Genomic DNA, 21,687 nt, shown 5'->3' with positions numbered 1-21,687 from the left:
TTTTTAGGCAGTGTAAGCGATTTTATAATTTTTAGGCAAGAAATTGTCTAAAAATAATTACTTATTTTAAAACTGGTATAAAAACATTTACTATTCAAAAGTTATAATCGGTTTTTAATAATAATAATAATAATTATTATTATTATTATTATTATTAATTAATAATAATAATTATTATTAATAATAATAATATTTATTATTATTAATATTATTATTATTATTATTATTATTATTATGATAATAATACTATTAATGATAAATTTCTTGCAAAAACGAAGCTTATTTTGTGTTATATGAGCGATTTCTCATTTCTATGCAAGAGATCATCTGTGATCTGTGTTTTTAGGTAATGTAAGCCATTTTATAGTTTTTAGGCAAGAAATTGTCTAAAATTAATTACTCATTTTAAAACTGGTATAAAAACATTTATTAGACAAAAGTATAATCGGTTTTAATAATAATAATAATAATTATAATAATAATAATATGAATAATAATAACAATAATAATAATAAGAATAAAAGTAATAATAATAATACTTTTAATGATTTTCTTTCTAAATCAAACCTTAGTTTTTCTAGGCAAAAATGAAGCTTATTTTGTGTGTTATATGAGCATTTTCTCATTTCTATGCAAAAGATCATCTGTGATCTGTGTTTTTAGGCAAGGAATTGTCTAAAATTAATCACTCATTTTAAAACTGGTGTAAAAACATTTACTATACAAAAGGTATAATCGATTTTTATAATAAAAATAATAATAATAATAAAAATAATAATTTTAACAATAATAGTAATAAAAATAATAATAATAACAATAAACTGACAATAAACTAAATTAATTGGGTCCAACACTATATTAGAGGAGAAAGGAGGAAACATGAAAGTCGCTAAAGTCTTCAGAGCTGTCTTTAGATGCTGCATTAACGTCTTTGTCTCAAACATTTTTTATCAAAATCAAAAAATAATATTATTAATAATAATAATAATAATAATAATAGTAAATAGTAATACTTTTAATAATGAATTTCCTTCTAAATCTAAGCTTAGTTTTTCTAAGCAAAAATGAAGCTTATTTTGTGTTATATGAGCTTTTTCTCGTTTCTCTCATTTCTATGCAAAAGATCATCTGTGATCTCTGTTTCTAGGCAAAAAATTGTGTAAAATTAATCACTCATTTTAAAACTGGTACAAAAACATATACTATAGAAAAATAATAATCGGTTTTTAATAATAATAATAATAACATTAATAATAATAATAATAATAATAACAATAAACTGACAATAAAATAAATTAATTGAATCCAACACTATATTAGAGGAGAAAGGAGGTAACATGAAAGTCGCTAAAGCCTTCAGAGCTGTCTTTAGATACTCCATTATCGTCTTTGTCTCAAACATTTTTTACCAAAATTAAAAAATAATAATAATAATAATAATAATAATAATAATAATAATAGTAAATAGTAATACTTTTAATAATGAATTTCCTTCTAAATATTAATTATTATTATTATTATAATTATAATAATATTAATAAAAAATAGTAATAAAAGTAATAATAATATAATACTTTTAATAATGAATTTCTTCCTAAATCAAAGCTTAGTTGTTCTGAGCAAAAATGAAGCTTATTTTGTGTTATATGAGCGTTTTCTTGTTTCTCTCATTTCTATGCAAAAGATCATCTGTGATCTCTGTTTTTAGGAAAGAAATTGTGTAAAATTAATCACTCATTTTAAAACTGGTATGAAAACATATACTGTACAAAAGTTATAATCGATTTTTAATAATATTAATAATAATAAAAATAATAATTTTAACAAAAATAGTAATAAAAATAATAATAATAACAATAAACTGACAATAAACTAAATTAATTGGGTCCAACACTATATTAGAGGAGAAAGGAGAAAACATGAAAGTCGCTAAAGTTTTCAGAGCTGTCTTTAGATGCTGCATTAACGTCTTTGACTCAAAAATTTTTACCAAAATTAAATAATAATAATAATAATAATAATAAATAATAATACTTTTAATAATGAATTTCCTTCTAAATCTAAGCTTAGATTTTCTAAGCTAAAATAAAGCTTATTTTGTGTGTTATATGGGCGTTTTCTCATTTCTATGCAAAAGATCATTTGTGATCTGTGTTTTTAGGCAAGAAATTGTGTAAAGTTAATCACTCATTTTAAAACTAGTTTAAAAACATATACTGTACAAAAGTTATAATCGGTTTTTAATAATATTAATAATAATATAAATATTAATTATAATAATAATAGTTATAAAAATAATAATAACAATAAACTGACAATAAACTAAGTTAATTGAGTCCAACACTATATTAGAGGAGAAAGGAGGAAACATGAATGTCGCTAAAGTCTTCAGAGCTGTCTTTAGATGCTGCATTAACGTCTTTGTCTCAAACATTTTTTACCAAAATTAAAATAATAATAATAATAATAATAATAATAATAAATAGTAATACTTTTAATAATGAATTTCCTTCTAAGTCTAAGCTTAGATTTTCTAAGCAAAAATAAAGCTTATTTTGTGTTATATGAGCGTTTTCTCGTTTCTCTCATTTCTATGCAAAAGATCATCTGTGATCTGTGTTTTTAGGCAAGAAATTGTGTTAAATTAATCAATCATTTTAAAACTGGTATAAAAACATACACTATACAAAAGTTATAATCGGTTTTTAATAATAATAATAATAACAATAAACTGACAATAAACTAAATTAATTGAATCCAACACTATATTAGAGGAGGAAGGAGGAAACATGAATGTCGCTAAAGTCTTCAGAGCTGTCTTTAGATGCTGCATTTTCGTCTTTGTCTCAAACATTTTTTACCAAAATTAAATAATAATAATAATAATAATAATATTAAATAATAATACTTTTAATATTGAATTTCCTTCTAAATCTAAGCTTAGTTTTTCTAAGCAAAAATAAAGTTTATTTTGTGTGTTATATGGGCGTTTTCTCATTTCTATGCAAAAGATCATTTGTGATCTGCGTTTTTAGGCAAGAAATTGTGTAAAATTAATCATTCATTTTAAAACTGGTATAAAAACATATACTGAACAAAAGTTATAATCGGTTTTTAATAATATTAATAATAATATAAATATTAATTAAAATAATAATAGTAATAAAAATAATAATAATAACAATAAACTGACAATAAACTAAGTTAATTGAGTCCAACACTATATTAGAGGAGAAAGGAGGAAACATGAAAGTCTTCAGAGCTGTCTTTAGATGCTGCATTAACGTCTTTGTCTCAAACATTTTTTACCAAAATTAAATAATAATAATAATAATAAATAGTAATACTTTTAATAATAAATTTTCTTCTAAATCTAAGCTTAGTTTTTCTAAGCAAAAATAAAACTTATTTTGTGTGTTATATGGGCGTTATAACAATAATAATAATAATAATAATAACAGTATTAAAAATAATAATAATAATACTTTTAATAATGAATTTCTCCCTAAATCAAAGCTTAGTTTTTCTAAGCAAAAATGAAGCTTATTTTGTGTTATATGAGCGTTTTCTCGTTTCTCTCATTTCTATGCAAAAGATCATCTGTGATCTCTGTTTTTAGGAAAGAAATTGTGTAAAATTAATCACTCATTTTAAAACTGGTATAAAAACATATACTGTACAAAAGTTATAATCGGTTTTTAATAATATTAATAATAATATAAATATTAATTATAATAATAATAGTAATAAAAATAATAATAATGACAATAAACTGACAATAAACTAAGTTAATTTAGTCCAACACTATATTAGAGGAGAAAGGAGGAAACATGAAAGTCTTCAGAGTTGTCTTTAGATGCTGCATTAACGTCTTTGTCTCAAACATTTTTTACTAAAATTAAATAATAATAATAATAATAAAAAGTAATACTTTTAATAATAAATTTCCTTCTAAATCTAAGCTTAGTTTTTCTAAGCAAAAATAAAACTTATTTTGTGTGTTATATGGGCGTTATAACAATAATAATAATAATAATAATAATAATAATAATAATAATAATAATAGTATTAAAAATAATAATAATAATACTTTTAATAATGAAATTCTTCCTAAATCAAAGCTTAGTTTTTCTAAGCAAAAATGAAGCTTATTTTGTGTTATATGAGCGTTTTCTCGTTTCTCTCATTTCTATGCAAAAGATCATCTGTGATCTCTGTTTTTAGGAAAGAAATTGTGTAAAATTAATCACTCATTTTTAAACTGGTATAAAAACATATACTCTAGAAAAGTAAAAATCAGTTTTTAATAATAATAATAATAATAACATTAATAATAATAATAATAATAATAATAATAACAATAAACTGACAATAAACTAAATTATTTGAATCCAACACTGTATTAGAGGAGAAAGGAGGAAACATGAAAGTCGCTAAAGCCTTCAGAGCTGTCTTTAGATGCTGCATTATCGTCTTTGTCTCAAACATTTTTTACCAAAATAAAAAATAATAATAAGAGTAGAAATTAGACATAAACAACTTGTAACCTTAGATTAAATTAGTATCTAGATTGTACTTTTGCTGTATGGATAAAAGTAAATAAATGAAGCTATATAAACAGACTTGTGATTCTCAACATTGTATTGATTCAACTCTGACAAAGAGTTATTAATAAATAAATTACCCATTGAATACCGGGTTATCAGTTTTGTGGTCTTGGAACCAAATTACAAGAACGAATTGCACTTGGACATAGTGGTAGAAATAAATTAGATCAGGCTTGTAAAGAACACGATATATCATACGCCATCGAAAGTAATTTGCAAAGTAGCTGCAGGGATAGCGACTGCTGTAAATAAAGCTTATGTAGATAAAAAAATGTTGGAGGAAACTTTGCGGCATAATAAAGCAATGGAAATGAAAGGTGTAGGAAAAACTAAAGGGAAAGGTCTTTACATTGGTTCATATAAATGGTATCAGAAAAAAAACTCCCAGTAAAATTACCACGTCACGCCCTCACTAATATTGAAATAATAAAGTTTGCTCGATTATTACAAATTCCAAATTTAAGAGGTGTATATATGCGTAATAAATTACAGAAAATTATACATAAAAATGAAACAGGAATTATAAATTTAGATGAAGAAAAAAATATTGGAACTCATTGGACAGCATATGTAAAAAATAAAAATAATATATTATATTTTGATAGTATGGGCAATTTAAAACATCCAACAGAGATTATCAATTATTTCAAAAGTGATAATGGTGGTAATAACATTACATACAATTATGATGGATATCAGAAAATGGGTTCACATTATTGTGGACAATTATGTTTAAAGTTTTTTATAGACACACATGCAAATTATAAGTTTAGTCGAATCAAAGATGCTGTTTGTATTAACAGGAAAATCAGCGATACTAAGTGCTGAATTTAATCCACCGATCTATGTTAGTGATGGTGTCTATGCACTGGGTGTTACAAATTTTGACGTCTACAACATATACCAAATATTGATGAAGAAAATAATAAATTCTTTTTCGGGGATGTCGATTTTAAAATACCGACCGGTTGTTATCAATTAACCGATATAAACAACTATTTACAACATGTAATTGAAAAACAATTCAGTAATGACCTCTTATCTATTACTGCAAACAATAATACATTACATACAGATATCAATGCAACAAAAGATGTTTTGACTTTTGACTTTACCAAACTAAATACTATCGGACCAGTGTTGGGATTTAATAGTCAAATAGTTCCGAAAAATGTTGGAAAAGATCCGGATAATATTGCAGACATAATTAAACTTAATTCGATTATGATTGAATGTAGTATTACAATTGGAAATTTTAAAAATGGAGAACCTGTACACATAATTTATCAATTTTTTCTAAACGTTCCAAATGGATTTAAATTAGTACAGTCACCAGATCATGTGATTTACCTACCCATTAGTGTTAAAACTATCAGAAATATTACACTTAAAATAATAGATCAAGATGAAAAGTTGGTCAATTTTCAATAAGAGACTGTAACAGTTGGATTTCATTTTTTTTTAAACTACTACGGTTTTGATAGGGATAAACCTAGAATCAGTGTCGTTTCTGATGTAATTATTAGACCTGATAATTCAAAATTAATCAAAAATGATGAGACACAATTTGAACAATTTGCCAAGTCGTCTTTAAGTAATCTTTGAGGAAAGATTGTCTTGAAGAGGGTGTTATTGAATGTAGTCAGTTAAATGTGAAAGAGAAGCAATTAGCTAATCACGCTGTTGCTAATATTGTTCAAATCGTTGATGAGGATGATGATGATTCTATGATTATTACTTCATAACAACCTGATAGTGAATTATCGTTTTCTATACCATTCACGCAATACCTGGTTCAACATGGTATTGAAAATGATTATTCGGACATCTCGTTGACCTTAATAGACCAGTTTATTAACGAAGACGAGGCGGCGACCAATCCGGTTATGGATGAAGGATCTTGTCCTACCAATAATTCGGTTACCGATGAGTTAAATGTATTTGATAATGATATGGTGGTGGTGGAAGAACCCCCAATCTCTCCCAGTCCACCACCACCACCACAAAGCCCCTTCGTGGAACCACTGTTTACCCGCCTCGTTACACCAACAACTCCTGAAGCGGCAACCGCGGTATTAACTCAACCCCCTATGATAATATCGCAGGACATCTTTGACGCTTTATCGGAGCCTTGGGTTGAGGTGGAAAACATTATCAATGATAACGTTGAACATTCCCCTCAACCCAATTCACCGATTGTTGAGGAAAATGATGTTCTGCCAGAGAGATTGGCGGTGGTAGAGGCCGAAAATAACATCATTCGGTCACCACAACCATCACCACCACCGTCACCCATGATATTATCACAGGGCGTCAATGATATGCAACAACCATCTGGATCCGAGGTAGAAGTGGAACTTAACATCATCACACCACCTCTCCCTCAGCCTCCTGAAACGTTCGATCCGATGAGTATTATTACTCAAAATCTCATTGACGCTCTGGCAGAGCCGTGGGTTGAAGAGAGGAGGCAGGGTGAAGAGATGGATGTTGAAAATGACATCATTCCACCCACTCCCCCTCACTCACGATCATGAAGGCGTCGGCGCCCTAGAAAGCCCCGTAGACGTTTGCGAAAGTCCCCATTAATATTAATTATTAATAATTATAATATTAATATTAAAAATGTAAATATTAATAATTAATATTAATAAATCCTATTTCCATCCTACACTCATATCAAGTACATTTAATTCGGACGCGATTTTCCAAATTTTAACATCATACTACCTACAACGCGATAGCAAGCTTGCTGCTCCTCCTCGAGGTCTTGCTGGATACTTAATTTTGAACACAAAAAAAATATATATTTATATAGTATAAATAAAAGTCTTTCAAAGATCGTAGCAGAAGGTAGCAAATTTATAACTAAACTTTATTACTAACCTGTTTAATCTATTGATTCATATTTTCATAGGAATAATGCATCACTGTGAAAACTGTAATAAACAATTTACAACCCGTCAATCACGGCTACGCCATGAAAAGCTCTATTGCCAAGTGGTCAAAAAACATGAAAATGGAGGACCGGCCGCCAAAAAACAGAAACTATCTCATTCAACTGGTAAGTTTTAACTAATAGGTACTCTATTTTCAATTATTTTTCTTTTCTAGCTAGCAACAATTATATGTGCGTTACATGTAATCAAGAAATTGCTCCAAAGCTTATTACGGCCCTGAAAGAAGGAGACAGCATAGAAATAATTGTGAAAGTACTCCCTTGGAGGATGGGGTGTTTGCACTCAGCAGTGCGTTTAAATCTCGCATCGCTTCATATAGGATTTGTGATGAAGGCCATTATATCGATTTAAATGAATTTATGAAAAAAATTCACAATAAACTACTTAGACTTATTGTTTCACAAATTGCAAAATTTAGTACAATCAAAATTAATTTGGAATTATTTGGATTGTATACCATTGAGTCAAAAAATATATTTGATGTAAAATATTTCAATACTACTAACAGAATTGTCACTTTAGGCACGAATATTAGGAATATGTTGCATGACTTTCAAGAAGTTATTAGTCAAAAAATAATGGATTTTTTGGAACGAGATTCAGGTAGTTATATATTGTAAAAATCTTTATAATACAATTATTTTTTTGTTTTAGGCTGGACACTTGTGAAAATCTTACATTTAGAGTTAAATGTAAACTATTACAATCCATTGAAAGCTTCATCGTATATCCCACTACCGCCAAGCGTAAAAATAAAGCGGGCAATAGTTAATGTTCAAAATCAGGATATTCATTGTTTTGGTTGGAGTGTCGTAGCAGCAGTGTGTCTACCTATGGGACCAGAACATTTACCCAATTCATATCCATATTGGTCGACACTTTTTAATTTCCAAGGTATTGAATTTTTGTAAAACTGGATAGTATTGCAAAATTTAAAAGTCAAAATAATGACTCTATTAATGTTTACGGACTTGAATTTCTTTATGTAAACAATAAGGTAAAATTTGAAATTGTAGGACCATTATATTTTACAAACTTTAAGAAACCGGTACACATAAATTTATTATTGTTGTGTGATAACGATGGTAATCAACATTACTGTACAATAACTAATTTGCCACGTTTAGTATCTTCCCAACTCTCAAAACATCATCATTCAAAATTTTTCTGTGATGGATGTCTACAATATTTCACAACCCAAACTTTATTAGATAGACATTCTTCGACTGATTGTGGAAAACTTTATGCTAGAATCCCAAATAATGAATTTATAATAAATAGATTTCGTTATAATGTTCCCGCTAATGTATTAGAATTTCAAAATTATCATCATAAAATGACTATTCCATTTATTGTTTATGCTGATTTCGAATGTTTATTGAAACCTATAAGTACAGTTGCACCAAATCCAAATCAATCATTTTCGACAAAAACTCCATCAACCATATTCATGTGCATATTACATTAAATGTTCATATAATGATCAATTATCTAAATTCCAAAGTTTTCGAGGACAGTCATCTGTGGTTGACTTTATTATAGCATTAGAAATAGATTTGATAGAGATTTATACAAAGTATTTAAGTATTGTACAACCAATGCTTCCATTAACTATTCAAGAAGAGTTTGATTATCTTACAGCAACGGAATGTTGTATTTGTGAAAAATCTTTTCAACAGAATGATATTAAAGTAAAAGATCATTGTCATTTAACGGGTCGGTTTAGGTCCGCCGCGCACATTAACTGTAGACAGATATATTATGTTAATCTCTACTCGTTAATATTCCTTGAATGCTTGAATGTCGTCTTCTTGTTTATGTTTTAATAAATGATACAATGTTACAATAAATATTCACATGACATTTTATTTTGCTTGGCTTGATTATTTCGTTATATGGTATGGTCAATTTAATCTTCCTAATTAATTTTTGTGAAATTAAAAAGAAATACAATAAATGTAAACATCTATGGTCGGTTAAAGGAAGCAAAATTGAAATTAATTTAAAATAAAACTAGTTTAAATTAAGTTGCTATTTACTTTCCATTGATAAACGTCTAGTTAATAAAAGATTAAATTTTAATTGCGATTAAAACGTTCTGAAAACCGGCCTCAATAGTAAATAATTAAAATAAGAGTTTTATTGCTAAGATAGTAATATATCTACAAGTAAAAATATTGCTATGATATTTGTTACATTTAATCAGTGTATACATATATACCTATAAATTCACAAATAATATCTTTCAAACTTTTCAAACTCATTTATTTTTGTGTAATATGCAGAGAAGTGCTCCCTTGACATAAAACAATTGCAATTCACTTATTTCATTTGTATTTTTATGAGGAACAACATTCGTCTACGAGTCTTGTGACACGTCATCATCTGAGTTCCTCCCTACGGCACGAAACCAAGCCAGACGGAGCAATTGTTATCGGAATCGGTAACAATTTCATTTTACATTCAACGCAACTTACGTTGGAACTACTTGGAACAGAAACAGGTATTTGGAATAGATATCATTCGGTAACAGGAACAGTTCGGAACTGTTCCACAAAAACGTTGTTATATATCATCTCTACCAGTATAAATTTCTATGCAAATTAAAGTAATTCTAACTGTCTTGTTGATTTTGAGTAGCAGGTTTTACATACCTTTGTAGAACCTCTGTCTATAAGTGATGGATAATAAATAAAACAAAATTGAAAGAAACATAAAATAAAAACAAACAATTACGCTAACATCACAATTTTTGAATGTGAAATTCAGCATTTTTCTCACTTGATTCCAGTTGAGCTTGTCCAGCCCGCACCAAATTGTTTGGAACTGCTTGATATTTTATATTCAGGTCATCGATTTGCTGATAAACTAAAAAATAGAGTCATGTCTGTGGGCTTCTCACGGGACAACCGTTTTGTAACCTAATAAAAAATATACTTGTTACTAAATGGTAATGTGGCAACTTCTTCAGTTTTTTTGATTAACCAAATTCATGCTTAAATTCAAATGCATTTACAGCATTATCTACGCCATCTCTTTGGTAGGTTTATAAATTTTCTTCACTTTTTTTTTAAATTTTAGATTTTAGTCTATTATCTATGGTTTTTACCTAGCTCTCTAGTGATTTACTTGCGTCAAACGGTGTTTATCATTAGTGGTTAACACCATTTAAAATTTCAAACAACAGGCTGTTGTGCATGCGTAAGCCCTTACTGACGGCAGAGTGAACTTCCTGTCTGTAGACGGTAATGAGAAAATGATATTGCCTTGATTTAAAAGATTGTGGGTGTTGTTGTCGGAAATGACTAGGGTTAATGGGTTTGAATGGTTATTTTTTTGGAAATGAGTCTGGAGAGACGGTTGATTTTTAGAACTTTGTTTTGTTTGATGTTAGCGGCTTCGGTAATATCGTGCTCGACGCTTCGGATTACTACAGAGAAAGTGGGCACTATTGGGAAAGGGGTATTTGGAGATTTTTTGTTGATGGGGTCGACGGTTATGTTAACATCGCCGGAGGCGGTGCGGAATTGCTCAATAAAGGTCTGGATTATGAGAGAGAATGTATTTAAAATTGGTTAACGTTGACTGTAAGAGTTAAAATAGTTTTGAGGTTGATAGTTGAAATTATCATCTGAAAAGAATTCTGAATTAATTGATTTGCACCCATCAACGATTCAGGAGGCGAGCGACGATGGCTGAATGTTCTTTTGTCCGTTTTGTGTATATGTTATAGATTCTGCTATTTAAAAAATTACAAATAAGTACAATAAGTATGACCTTTTTAATAGAAAGCACAAAATATAACATCATGACGATTCGTCATCATCATCACTTATTGGTATTTGTAGGTGCGTTCTCGTTGGTTTAATATTTAGCCCAGATGTACCCGGCTTTTCCGTGATGGATACTCTGCGTTTTAGTTGCGATTCTGTATGGTACGGAATTTCTGGTTGAACATTGGTTATAATTGCCAGACAACTTCTGTAATTTTTTAGGCCATTACAGTAGCCACATTTGGGAAGTTCCATTCGCTTCTTTGTGCACACTTTTGTGTCATGTGCTTCCCCGTACCTGACACATCTATGTTCTGCCGTGCGGGGTTCCTCTGTACGTGCTGGAACCGCTGACATCGTTGGCACTGTGCTGCTGTTCCTGATTTTTTTCGGTTTTTTGACCTTGACCACGAGGTTGCAGTCGGTCTTCACCTTCCAGACTTCCTTCGCCTGATCGAGTGAAGCATCCAGGAGCCCCAGCGGAAGCTGTTTCATCTCGGAGTGCATTCGATGGGTGCTGATGGGATTGAAATCCTGGAGTTTCAAATCCACAAACACCTCATGGATTGACACCTGGACTGGGATTCCCCTCAGGATGACGGGAGTGGTCTTCTCGGTAAAGTTGTGAAATGGAATCCCTTCCGTTTCCGTGAACTTTGTTCAGGACCTGAAATCAGCAACAGCAGCAGGCTGTATGCGGATATGGTCGCTTACGCTCTTCGCCTTTGTGAAATTGGCTCTTTGGGATTTGTTATTTTCCTGCATCTCGCAGAAAATTAGAGAGAATCCTTAAGGTCTTCGTTTGGGAGGATGTCGTATTGGAGTCCTTGGGGGCTACCGGTCGCTATATGACGATTTTACAATTTTAAATTGTTAGAGTGATTACTGATTATGATTTAGTTCACTTCTTGTATAATGTTTTCGGGACCCCCAGTTCATGTTTTTGCGTTACATGTTCTTATGTAACACCTCCAAAATGCTTACCACGCTCACTATTTTCAGCTGTCTCACTCATGATGTTTACAGATACTATCACCAAAATAAAAGAAATGAAATTTTGTAATTGAGTGAAGTAAAATCAGAAGGGGGTGTAAATTTTTATCTATAATGTCTGAAAAGGGGTGATCGCTACATCTACAGTAATAATTGGAGTATATTTTAACGCAGATATATGCTCTGTTGTTAAATTTGCTTCTACATCAGTACGAGTATTTGATAAATTTTTTAGTAGCCTTTATTTTAGAATAACGTTATAAAATTTATTTAAGGCGGCCCACGATTATTTAATTAAACTGATTATTTAAAAAAAGAAGAATGTTATTTTTAGGCGGCCCCCGAGAACCGTCAAAATCAAACTGTCAAATAAAAAAATATGTGTTTTTAAATTGTTTTTACTTTTATGCATATCTCAAAATCGACAACAATTTTCAACCGAAAACTATTGTAGCGCCTCCAGCTGGCAAATAAATTTTGGAAGCGCTAATTTAAAAAAAATCTCATTCTCAAAAAAAAAATTTTAAGGTTGTTTTTTCCTTGCTATTGCTATAGTATAATTTTTTTATTTACTTCCTCATCTGCTTTTGTCTTTGTAGTTACTATGCGAATGAGTGAAACAAAATACAAACCGTCAAGCGTAGCGGAAATTGGGAGGATCTACCAGTCGTTCCCAAACTATGGGATGCCACATCGTTATTTGTTATGTTTATTGTTGTTAAATAATTAATATTTTACAAATGTGGCAAAGTGTTTTAAATCAAGTTACACCAGAAGTTTGGAGCAACATAGTGAACCATTACAGAGGAACACATAAAAAAATAAATGTGTTTTGACCAGGTTCAAAAAGAAATTATAATTAACGTGAATTCAGATGATGATAGTTATTGTAACCGTTCGGGGGTCTGGCCTTGTCAAAATATTTAGTTTTGAGGTGATCGTCTAGAGATTGTTTGGAGGACTGCTACGTTGTCGTGTAGATTTGGAGATTCGTTATTTCAAGCACTGTGTGTCTGGGAAAAGAAAACGCAAAGAGTTCGACCCAAAATGTTAATTCACTAAATTGGTGATAGTATGCAACACGTTATACAATTCAGAAGTGAGTATAGACAACAAGTTAAACACTATACCTAGGCAACCAGCTAATCGAGTGTTGAATCTCGGAGAACTGAGCGGGAAATTTGAATGCAAAGTTGATTACTCGGGCCCAACCCGGTGATTCTAGAAAGACGGTTGCAAGAGGGACTCCCAGAGGTTCCGACCACCGCGTGCTCTCCATTCCCTAACCTTGGGTATACATCTCTCCCCAAGCCCCGGGGGAAAAGCTAGGCTCTCTTTTGAATTGGCATGTTCTGTAGTTGGGCCATTGCACTCACTGGGACTGCCGAGGTCTTTTTCCCTAGTGTGATGGCAAGTTCCAAAGGGAGACAGAAAGATAGTTACTATTCAAACATGCAGCCAAATTAAGCCTTCGTAATCAACAGTTTGTTTTAATTAAGCAAAAGAGCTCTCGTCAAATTCAACACGTACATATCACGTGCTCCTAACTAAACTTAAGTATTTTTACAGTAAGCGAAAGTCTGGTAAAAATAAAATAAATGACATGAAAGTATTAAGTTTGCGCCCTGTGGGAAAAAAGAATAATTAACGCTCTGTAAAAGAAAAGATTAGAAAAGATTAATTAACGCTCTGAAAAAGAAAAGATTAATGAACGCTCTGTAAAAGAAAAGAGTTAGATAAAGATCCTCCCCTGAGACTTCCAACCGTTGAAGATGGTGATCCCGGTGGTGTGACGAAGAGTTTGTCTCTTTGAGACCTGGAGGTTTCTCTCGAGGTACATTTCACCGTTTGGCGCTCAACCCGTCGCAGACAAAGAAGCTGCCATGGTGAAAAACCCCAACTGAAAGCTGAACCAATCTCATCTTTTGAAGAGGCGCTCAACCCGTCGGAGACTAAGAAGCTGCCTGAGATTTTCGTTCAACTCCAGGAGAATATTTCTCAATCAATCTTTCCAACCCGTCGGCGGGAGAGATTGATCGGCTTCGCGAGTTAGTTGGCTCAACCCGTCGCAGACAAAGAAGCTCAACAAAACTCGCGGCTGGTGCGCTCAACCCGTCGAAGACAAAGAAGCTGCACCTGAATTAAGTTGGTAACTGAATCAATCCTTTATTTGAAGTTGGCGCTCAACCCGTCGGAGACTAAGAAGCTGCCAAGGATTTACATCCAGCACCAGGAGTTACTCCAAACAGTCTTTCCGACCCGTCGGTGGAAAAAATGAGTTTGGAACGCAAAGCTAGTTGGCTCAACCCGTCGAAGACAAAGAAGCTCAACTACAGCAGTGAGACGAGTGCAAGCGTTGTCTCCGAAAAGACGTATAAACACTGTCTGATTTTCCTCTTCCAAGCGGCAACTATTTATAGGGGTTGCGTGACGTCACTGGATCTGTGGCCTACGTGACTAACAAGAAATATTGTTTAAAGTTGCTAAACAATGCGTTAATATCTTCGAAGGATTGACAGGAAGTTTGCAAACGTCTCTGGGTGATGTCGAGATGTGATAGAATCGACGTATTTGTTCCTCAATCGCCAATTAATTAATAAAAGCGTTTCCACGTGGAATAAAAGAGCTTTTTTCGGGTTTATTCTGCTTGATTCTTGATATTTTTCTTAAGCTGAATGAGATTTGGAGTTGTATGTTGAATGAAGTTTGCAGATTTGATTCAATCCGTGACGATTTTGTTTGATATAAAATGGGGATGAATCGAAATGTACCTCAAACGGTATCAAAGATCGGCGATTTCGGGCTTAGGGCTTCCTCTTGTGAATTTGATTTAGATTAGGTTTTTCCCTGGTTGGTAATGCAGAGAATTAACGATTTAATTAGGGTAAAACAATAGAAAAGTCCGCCATCTGGAATCAGCTTTCTCCCCTTGGAATTTGAGGAATGTGGTGTTTTTCAGGCCCTCGCTACCTGCTCTTTTGTTTCACATCCAGTGGCTGGGTAAAATCGTCTCTTCGAGGGTCGAAAAGTGACGCAAAGAAGCTTCTCAACTTGTATTTTAAAACGTGAGATTCTTGACGAAGAAAATAATTTAAATATTTAATGCTTGGCGCGTTAAATGAAAAAGAAAAAAAAAAAGAGAGAAAAAAAAAAGGTGTCGAAATGTTGGTTGCATAAGGTGTAAAGGCCCGAATGGTCTCATTATAGTGACGAATTTAACGATGCAGCTAGTCAAAGTGAGATTGAAATATAAATTAAATGTAAATAGATTTGTAAATGTTTTTTGTAAATAAAATTTACTTGTTTTCTGCGCTTGTTGCATTATTTGAAAATGTTGAGAATCACTGATATATTTTGGCTGGGTGACGTAGTTGCGCTTGCAAAAGTTTCCTGTCTCTTTTAAATAACCTAAGTATGAGAAAGACAACATATCCTTGGCTCTAGCCGAGGGAGGCCCACCGTTTATCTTAAATGCTCCTAGATACTTTCTTGAAGATTGAAATAGACAACAACGTTTTACGACATTCGACCAAAATTAAAAAAATTTTACTATAGTATCGAGTTCAATTTTTGCATGCATATTTACAACGATGTTGTGCATGAATGGTGTATTTTTTTTCGATATGTGAAGTATCTTGCGTTTGGCACCCAAGACTCATATCAGCTCACCAGAGAAACGGATTCAATACTAAATAAAAAATGTGTAGTTTTGTGAAAAATTGATTTCTAATCATTTTTCTTTTTGTTTGGTACTACTCCGTACTAGAGTTTTTGAGCTATGTGAAAAAGTGAAAACATCATTTTGACAGTACTGGTGGTACTCGCAACACTTCTCAAATTCATTTCACTTGAATTCACAATATTAATTGCATCAAAAATGAACATTTGGCTAGTTTCTAATTGAGTGTATGTTTACTTAGAATGGCATAATGTGCTTTAATAAACGCTAATTGTTCTGCTATTTCTCTTTTGTTAAATAAATGTTTACATTTTATTATTGACTCAGAAGAATCGGTAAAATCTGGGGCACTATTTCTAACATTGTTATAATGGTTAGCATAAATAATTGCTGCCTCTAACCACGTGAGCGCATGAAAATTGCAGCGATTGGTACCTATTTTGTCAAAGCTGCAGCGAAGGCCGAATTTTACCTGATCAAGGGTATAATTTATTGCAGCGCTTATTTCCGCCAGTAGGTACATGGAAATTATGATAATAATCGACCATCATTAAGGAGAAATTTTTTAAAGCTTAATTAAGCTGTTTACTATTTAAAATAGCTTTTTTCATAGTCACAAACGTGTTACCAAATCTAATGCGGTAGCCATTAAAAAAATTTCAATCCGTACTGCCCATTTTACAATTCCTACCTTCCAGTTTTACACAAAAATGATGGGGGTTGTTTAAAGTATAATCCGATATTTCAATTTCCAATAAGAACCCCGTAAGAAGGACGGTAGGCTATCTATAGTCCCCTTAAAGTTTTAGGGAATTTCCGTAAATGAATGAATGAAAGGAAATAGAAATTTTATTTAAGTAGATTCTCCAGGAATTTAGGATAACACTGTATAATAGCAATATAGTTAAACGGATTTAAACAATACAAGTGAAAATATTGTTAAAATTGTTGATGCCAATCATAGTTGTGCAAACACCCTGTTCAAAAAAAGTTAAGAAAGTGTAATTATAATCATTCTAACGTCAAACAAATTCGATCACTTTTGTTGGTAAAGATTTTTAATCAAATAATTTTTAACGTAAATTAGCATCAAGAAGCTTCATTTTTCATCAAAGTTTTGCTTTTCTCTTTTTTATATCAGAAACTTGCGTTTTTTGATATTTTTCGCACTTAAAAGAGTTTCAATATTTTTTTAGAGTCAAATTAACCGTTTATAAATATATTTATAACGCCTGGTATACGCTTAGAAGTATTTATTAATCGATAATACCAATGTGTTTGATATATTGGTGCAGACTGATGTAAAAAATGTATTGCAATGAATATTATCGTTCGAAACTTTATTATTTGAATTTTCAGCTTGATTTATTATGATAATCAGTGTTTTCATACAAGTTGAAAAACTAATGAAGCCTACTCTAATTATAAATTCAAATGATCACATAGTGCGGATAAAAACTATGTCCAAGCCACATTCAATAATTCAGGGAATCACTTAATGAGCATTTGAATTTTACACTTAATAGACAAACAACGAACCAAAAATGTGCAGTCATACATGATAAAATATGAATACAGAGCGTATATAAGTCAAAAAACTTATATCCGCACAACACTTGATTGTTTCGCCAAATGTCTTTAAAGTGATTCTTCGAATTCGCTCTGTGTACGTGTCCCAAAACGTCCTACTCAATTTATTTAGGTTACCTGGACCCCAGATTTGGCCGTCGCTGTAACTTTCATGTTAGATTTTGAGTCATCATGACCGGTCGTGGTCGAATTGGTTCCTGTTAATCTTTGTAAGTATAATTCTGTAAAAGGTGATGGTCGAATGGGTTCCCGGGTGTGGGTCGAATCGGTTTCCGCATGAGCAGGTAGATAGAAAGGATTAAGTCACAGATATGTTTATATTTTAGATTTAAAGCTGGTCGAAATGATCAAATAATTAAATTTCATTTATTATTGGCTAACTGGTTATTTAAAAAAAGGAGAATGTTATTTTTTAAGCCCAAAGCTTTCTGTAAATTTCGTAAAATGTTCTGCAAATAAGCTCGTTTTGCTCTGACCGTCCTCAGTTTACCAACTAATTTACGCTTGCCATTGCATTTTCTTTTTCTAGATTACGTTGGGCATTAAAGATTCAATTCTCACAGATAGGGTTCTAAGTGCTCTGAGAAAAAAGTTTGAGAGAACTTAGATATGTGTCAAGTATAAAACAAAAAATGTAGTTCTGGCTCTAGAGTTCTAGTTCTTAATCGGTTCTACATCATTTGTTCTAAATTATCCGTTAATTTAAAATTCTATGCATCCTTGTACTACAGACTGATCCAAATACTGAGATTGTTGGCAACACTGGAAATAAATTTTTAAGGATACCAATGCAGTACGTTTCTAGTTAACAACAATTCTTGTGGGGTTCTACGTCAAATAGTTGTCAAGAAAAATCGAATTCGGTTGCAATGTTGCAAATTACGAGCACAAATGCTTTCAAATCTGTTGCCAACAGACTCTGTATTTCTGGATCAGTCTGCATTAAAGCACCCAAATGGAGACAAATTACAAAAACAATTTTAACATTTTTCAACTTATCGAGAAGATTCGACTATTGATTTTAACTCGACATGCCGTTTTTGAACTTGTGAATTTATTCATACACTTAAAATGCCATTTCTGTTATCATAATACTTTAATCCGTTTATCTGACCTACCTGATCGACGGGAACCAATTCGACCATCCCCAGGAACCAATTCGACTATAATTAGAGAGGATTACCGAATTTGGGAACTAATTCGACTCGTCCCCCCTACAAAATACCTTCATCTTCTATTTTTTCTCGAGGTTGACCATTTTTAAAGTTTTCAATACTTTCTATTCACTTTTCCACAAACGTAAACAATGTATTTGTGCCATTCTTAAATTTGAACAATTGTAATATTAGTAATATTATTATAAATAACCAAAAATAATTATGGATTATTAGAGTGTATGATGTTGTCCCCAATGTTTTTTTATTTTTATGAATATAACTGAATGTTTATATTAAAATATAATCAAAATGTCAAAATCTCCAAAATAGTTACTTAATAAAAAAGTGTGTATTAATAGAGTCTATTAATACATCTTTTTTTAAATAAAATAATTCTTTAATATCGATTTTAATAAATCATTAGCGAAAAATTTATTTCATCAATTTTTCACTTTTAAGAATCCTTAAATCGGTTAAAATAAAATGTAAAAAAAGTATTTCGATATTTAAAAATGCAACGCATTAAAAGTATACCTAATAAAATACAATAAAATTTAATATATAGTGTAGTATCCATTGAATTCGGTGCACTCCGTTACTCGCCGGTGCATACTGTCGACTAAATTCTGATAAATATTAGAATTTCGGAAATGTTGCCATATATTACAAACATCCGTGCCATGTTCCCCTATAAATTTTCAATGAGGTTTAAGTCAAGAGAATTTACAGGCCACCGGAGAAGTTCAAATTCTGGATGTTCTATAAACCAATCCTCTGCAATCAGGTCTGAGTGTAGAGGACAGTTATTTTGAACATTTTTTTTTACAATCAATTTAATAAATCCCCGATTTTTCCAAAAGTCCAACTGTATCTTTTGGATAAGTGCATGAAAGTTGCAGCAATTAGTACCTCTTTTATGAAAGCTGCAGCTAAGGCCGAATTTTACCTGATCAAGGGTATGATACATTGCAGCGCTCATTTCCGCCAGTAGGTACATGGAGATTATGACAATGAACGACCATCATTAAGGAGAAATTTTTCAAAGTCTAATTATTCTGTTTACTATTTAAAACAGCATTTTACATAGTCTCAAACGTGTTATACCAAATTTAATGCCATCAAAAAATTTTCAATTCGTACTGCCCATTTTACAGGTTCTTCTTTCCAGTTTTACACAAAAAAAATGGGGGGGGGTTGTTTGAAATTTCTCAAAAATATTGAAAGGTTTAATCCGATATTCTGGTTTCTAATAAGAACCCCGTAAGAAAGACCGTAGGCTGTCTAGAATCCCGTTAAAGATTTAGGGAATTTTCATAAATGAATTAATGAAAGGAAATTGAAATTTTATTTAAGTGGATTCCCCAGAAATTTAGGATAACACTATATAAAAGCAATCTAGTTAAACTGATTTTAGGAATAGTAAATTAACAAAAGTAAAATTGCCTTTTTTTCAATATGGGAGCAAATTCTTTGATAATGTTGGTAAATTACTCTGCTCACAAAATGAATTAACAGTACAAGTAAAAATCATTTTAAAATTGTTGATGACAATCATAGTTAATAGTTGTGCAACTGCCCTGTCTAAAAAAAAGTTAAGAAAGTATAGTTTTAATTATTTTAATATAAAACAAATTCGATTACTTTTGTTGGAAAAGATTATTAACCCAATATATTTTAACATAAATTAGCGTCAAGAAGCTTAATTTTTTATTTAAATTCAGCTTTTCTCTTATTTATATCAAAAACATGCGTTTTTTGATACGTTTTTCCCACTTAAAAGTGTTTCAATATTTTTCTTTAGAGTTAAATTAACCGTTTTGTAATTATAACGCTTGGCATACGCTTAGATGTATTTATTAATCGATAACTCCATGCGATCATTTCAACTTATAATTATAGTAGGTGGCTTTTTGTCTTTGTGTTTGATAAATTAGTGTAGACTGAAGGAAAAAATGTATTTTAATTGAATATTATCGTTCGAAACTTTATTATTTAACATTTCAGCTTGATTAATTTGATTAAATATGATAATCAGCATTTTCATTTTTAGTTCAAAAACGGGACGAGTCGAATTGGTTCCCGAGGATGGTCGAATTGGTTCCGTCGGTCAGGCAGGTCATATAAACGGATTAAAGTATTATGAAAACAGACATGGTATTTTAAGTGTATGAATAAATTCACAAGTTCAAAAACGGATTATTGAGGTAAAATCTATATCCGAATCTCCTCGTTAACTTGAAAAATATTAAATTTGTAATTTGTCACCAATGCCCTTTAAATGAGTCTTCGAATTCATTCTGTGTACTTGTTCCACAGCGGGATGTCCTACCCAGTTTACTTAGGTTACCTGAGCCTCAGAGTTGATCGTCGCTGCAACTTTCATGTTAGATTTTGAGTCATTATGAACATCGATGCAATTTAGATTTTCATGAGAACTCTTGAAACTTTGTACCTGAGTTGTAAACAACTTGCAAGTAAAGATTTATCTAAATACTACTCAAACCTTTTGTGATTGAGAGAGTTTAAGGAAAAGTTATAAAATTTGTTTTCTCGGGCGTGTTTGTAAAAGTCGTGCATTGTTTGACCATATTTATATTTAACTTTGCGAACAATTTGTTCAAAACCATTACACCTTGTTGTATCTTTAATAATTTTGAGCTCCTTTTCAAACTTGGCAGTACTGTTTCTGTTTATTAATTTCTTTAAGTAAAATTTTAGAAGGTATTACAACAGGTCGACAGTACGAGCCAATTCGAAACTTTACGCCTCTTAATACCCCATGGCTCCTGATGGAAATTCAGTCAAGTATTAGTTTATTCAAATATTTGAGGGGAACTCGTACAACGGATTAAGATAAAAATGACCGCTGACTGGAATTTATGTGCGTCCGTATTTCGGATTAACAACATCCAACATTTTGTGGCGGGT

General features: G+C 31.4%; 1 long non-coding RNA gene across 1 annotated transcript; it reads left to right on the top strand.

Moving 5' to 3' along the window:
* The first annotated feature begins 13,525 nt into the window (after positions 1–13,525).
* Positions 13,526–13,775, top strand: LOC135267360 (uncharacterized). Its single transcript, XR_010335789.1, has 2 exons — positions 13,526–13,625; positions 13,692–13,775. It is a non-coding gene; the product is annotated as an uncharacterized LOC135267360 (long non-coding RNA).
* Positions 13,776–21,687: the final 7,912 nt, after the last annotated feature.

This window comes from Tribolium castaneum, chromosome 11, assembly GCF_031307605.1.
Source record: "Tribolium castaneum strain GA2 chromosome 11, icTriCast1.1, whole genome shotgun sequence".
Taxonomy (NCBI): domain Eukaryota; kingdom Metazoa; phylum Arthropoda; class Insecta; order Coleoptera; family Tenebrionidae; genus Tribolium; species Tribolium castaneum.
This window is presented reverse-complemented; position numbering and strand designations above follow the sequence as displayed.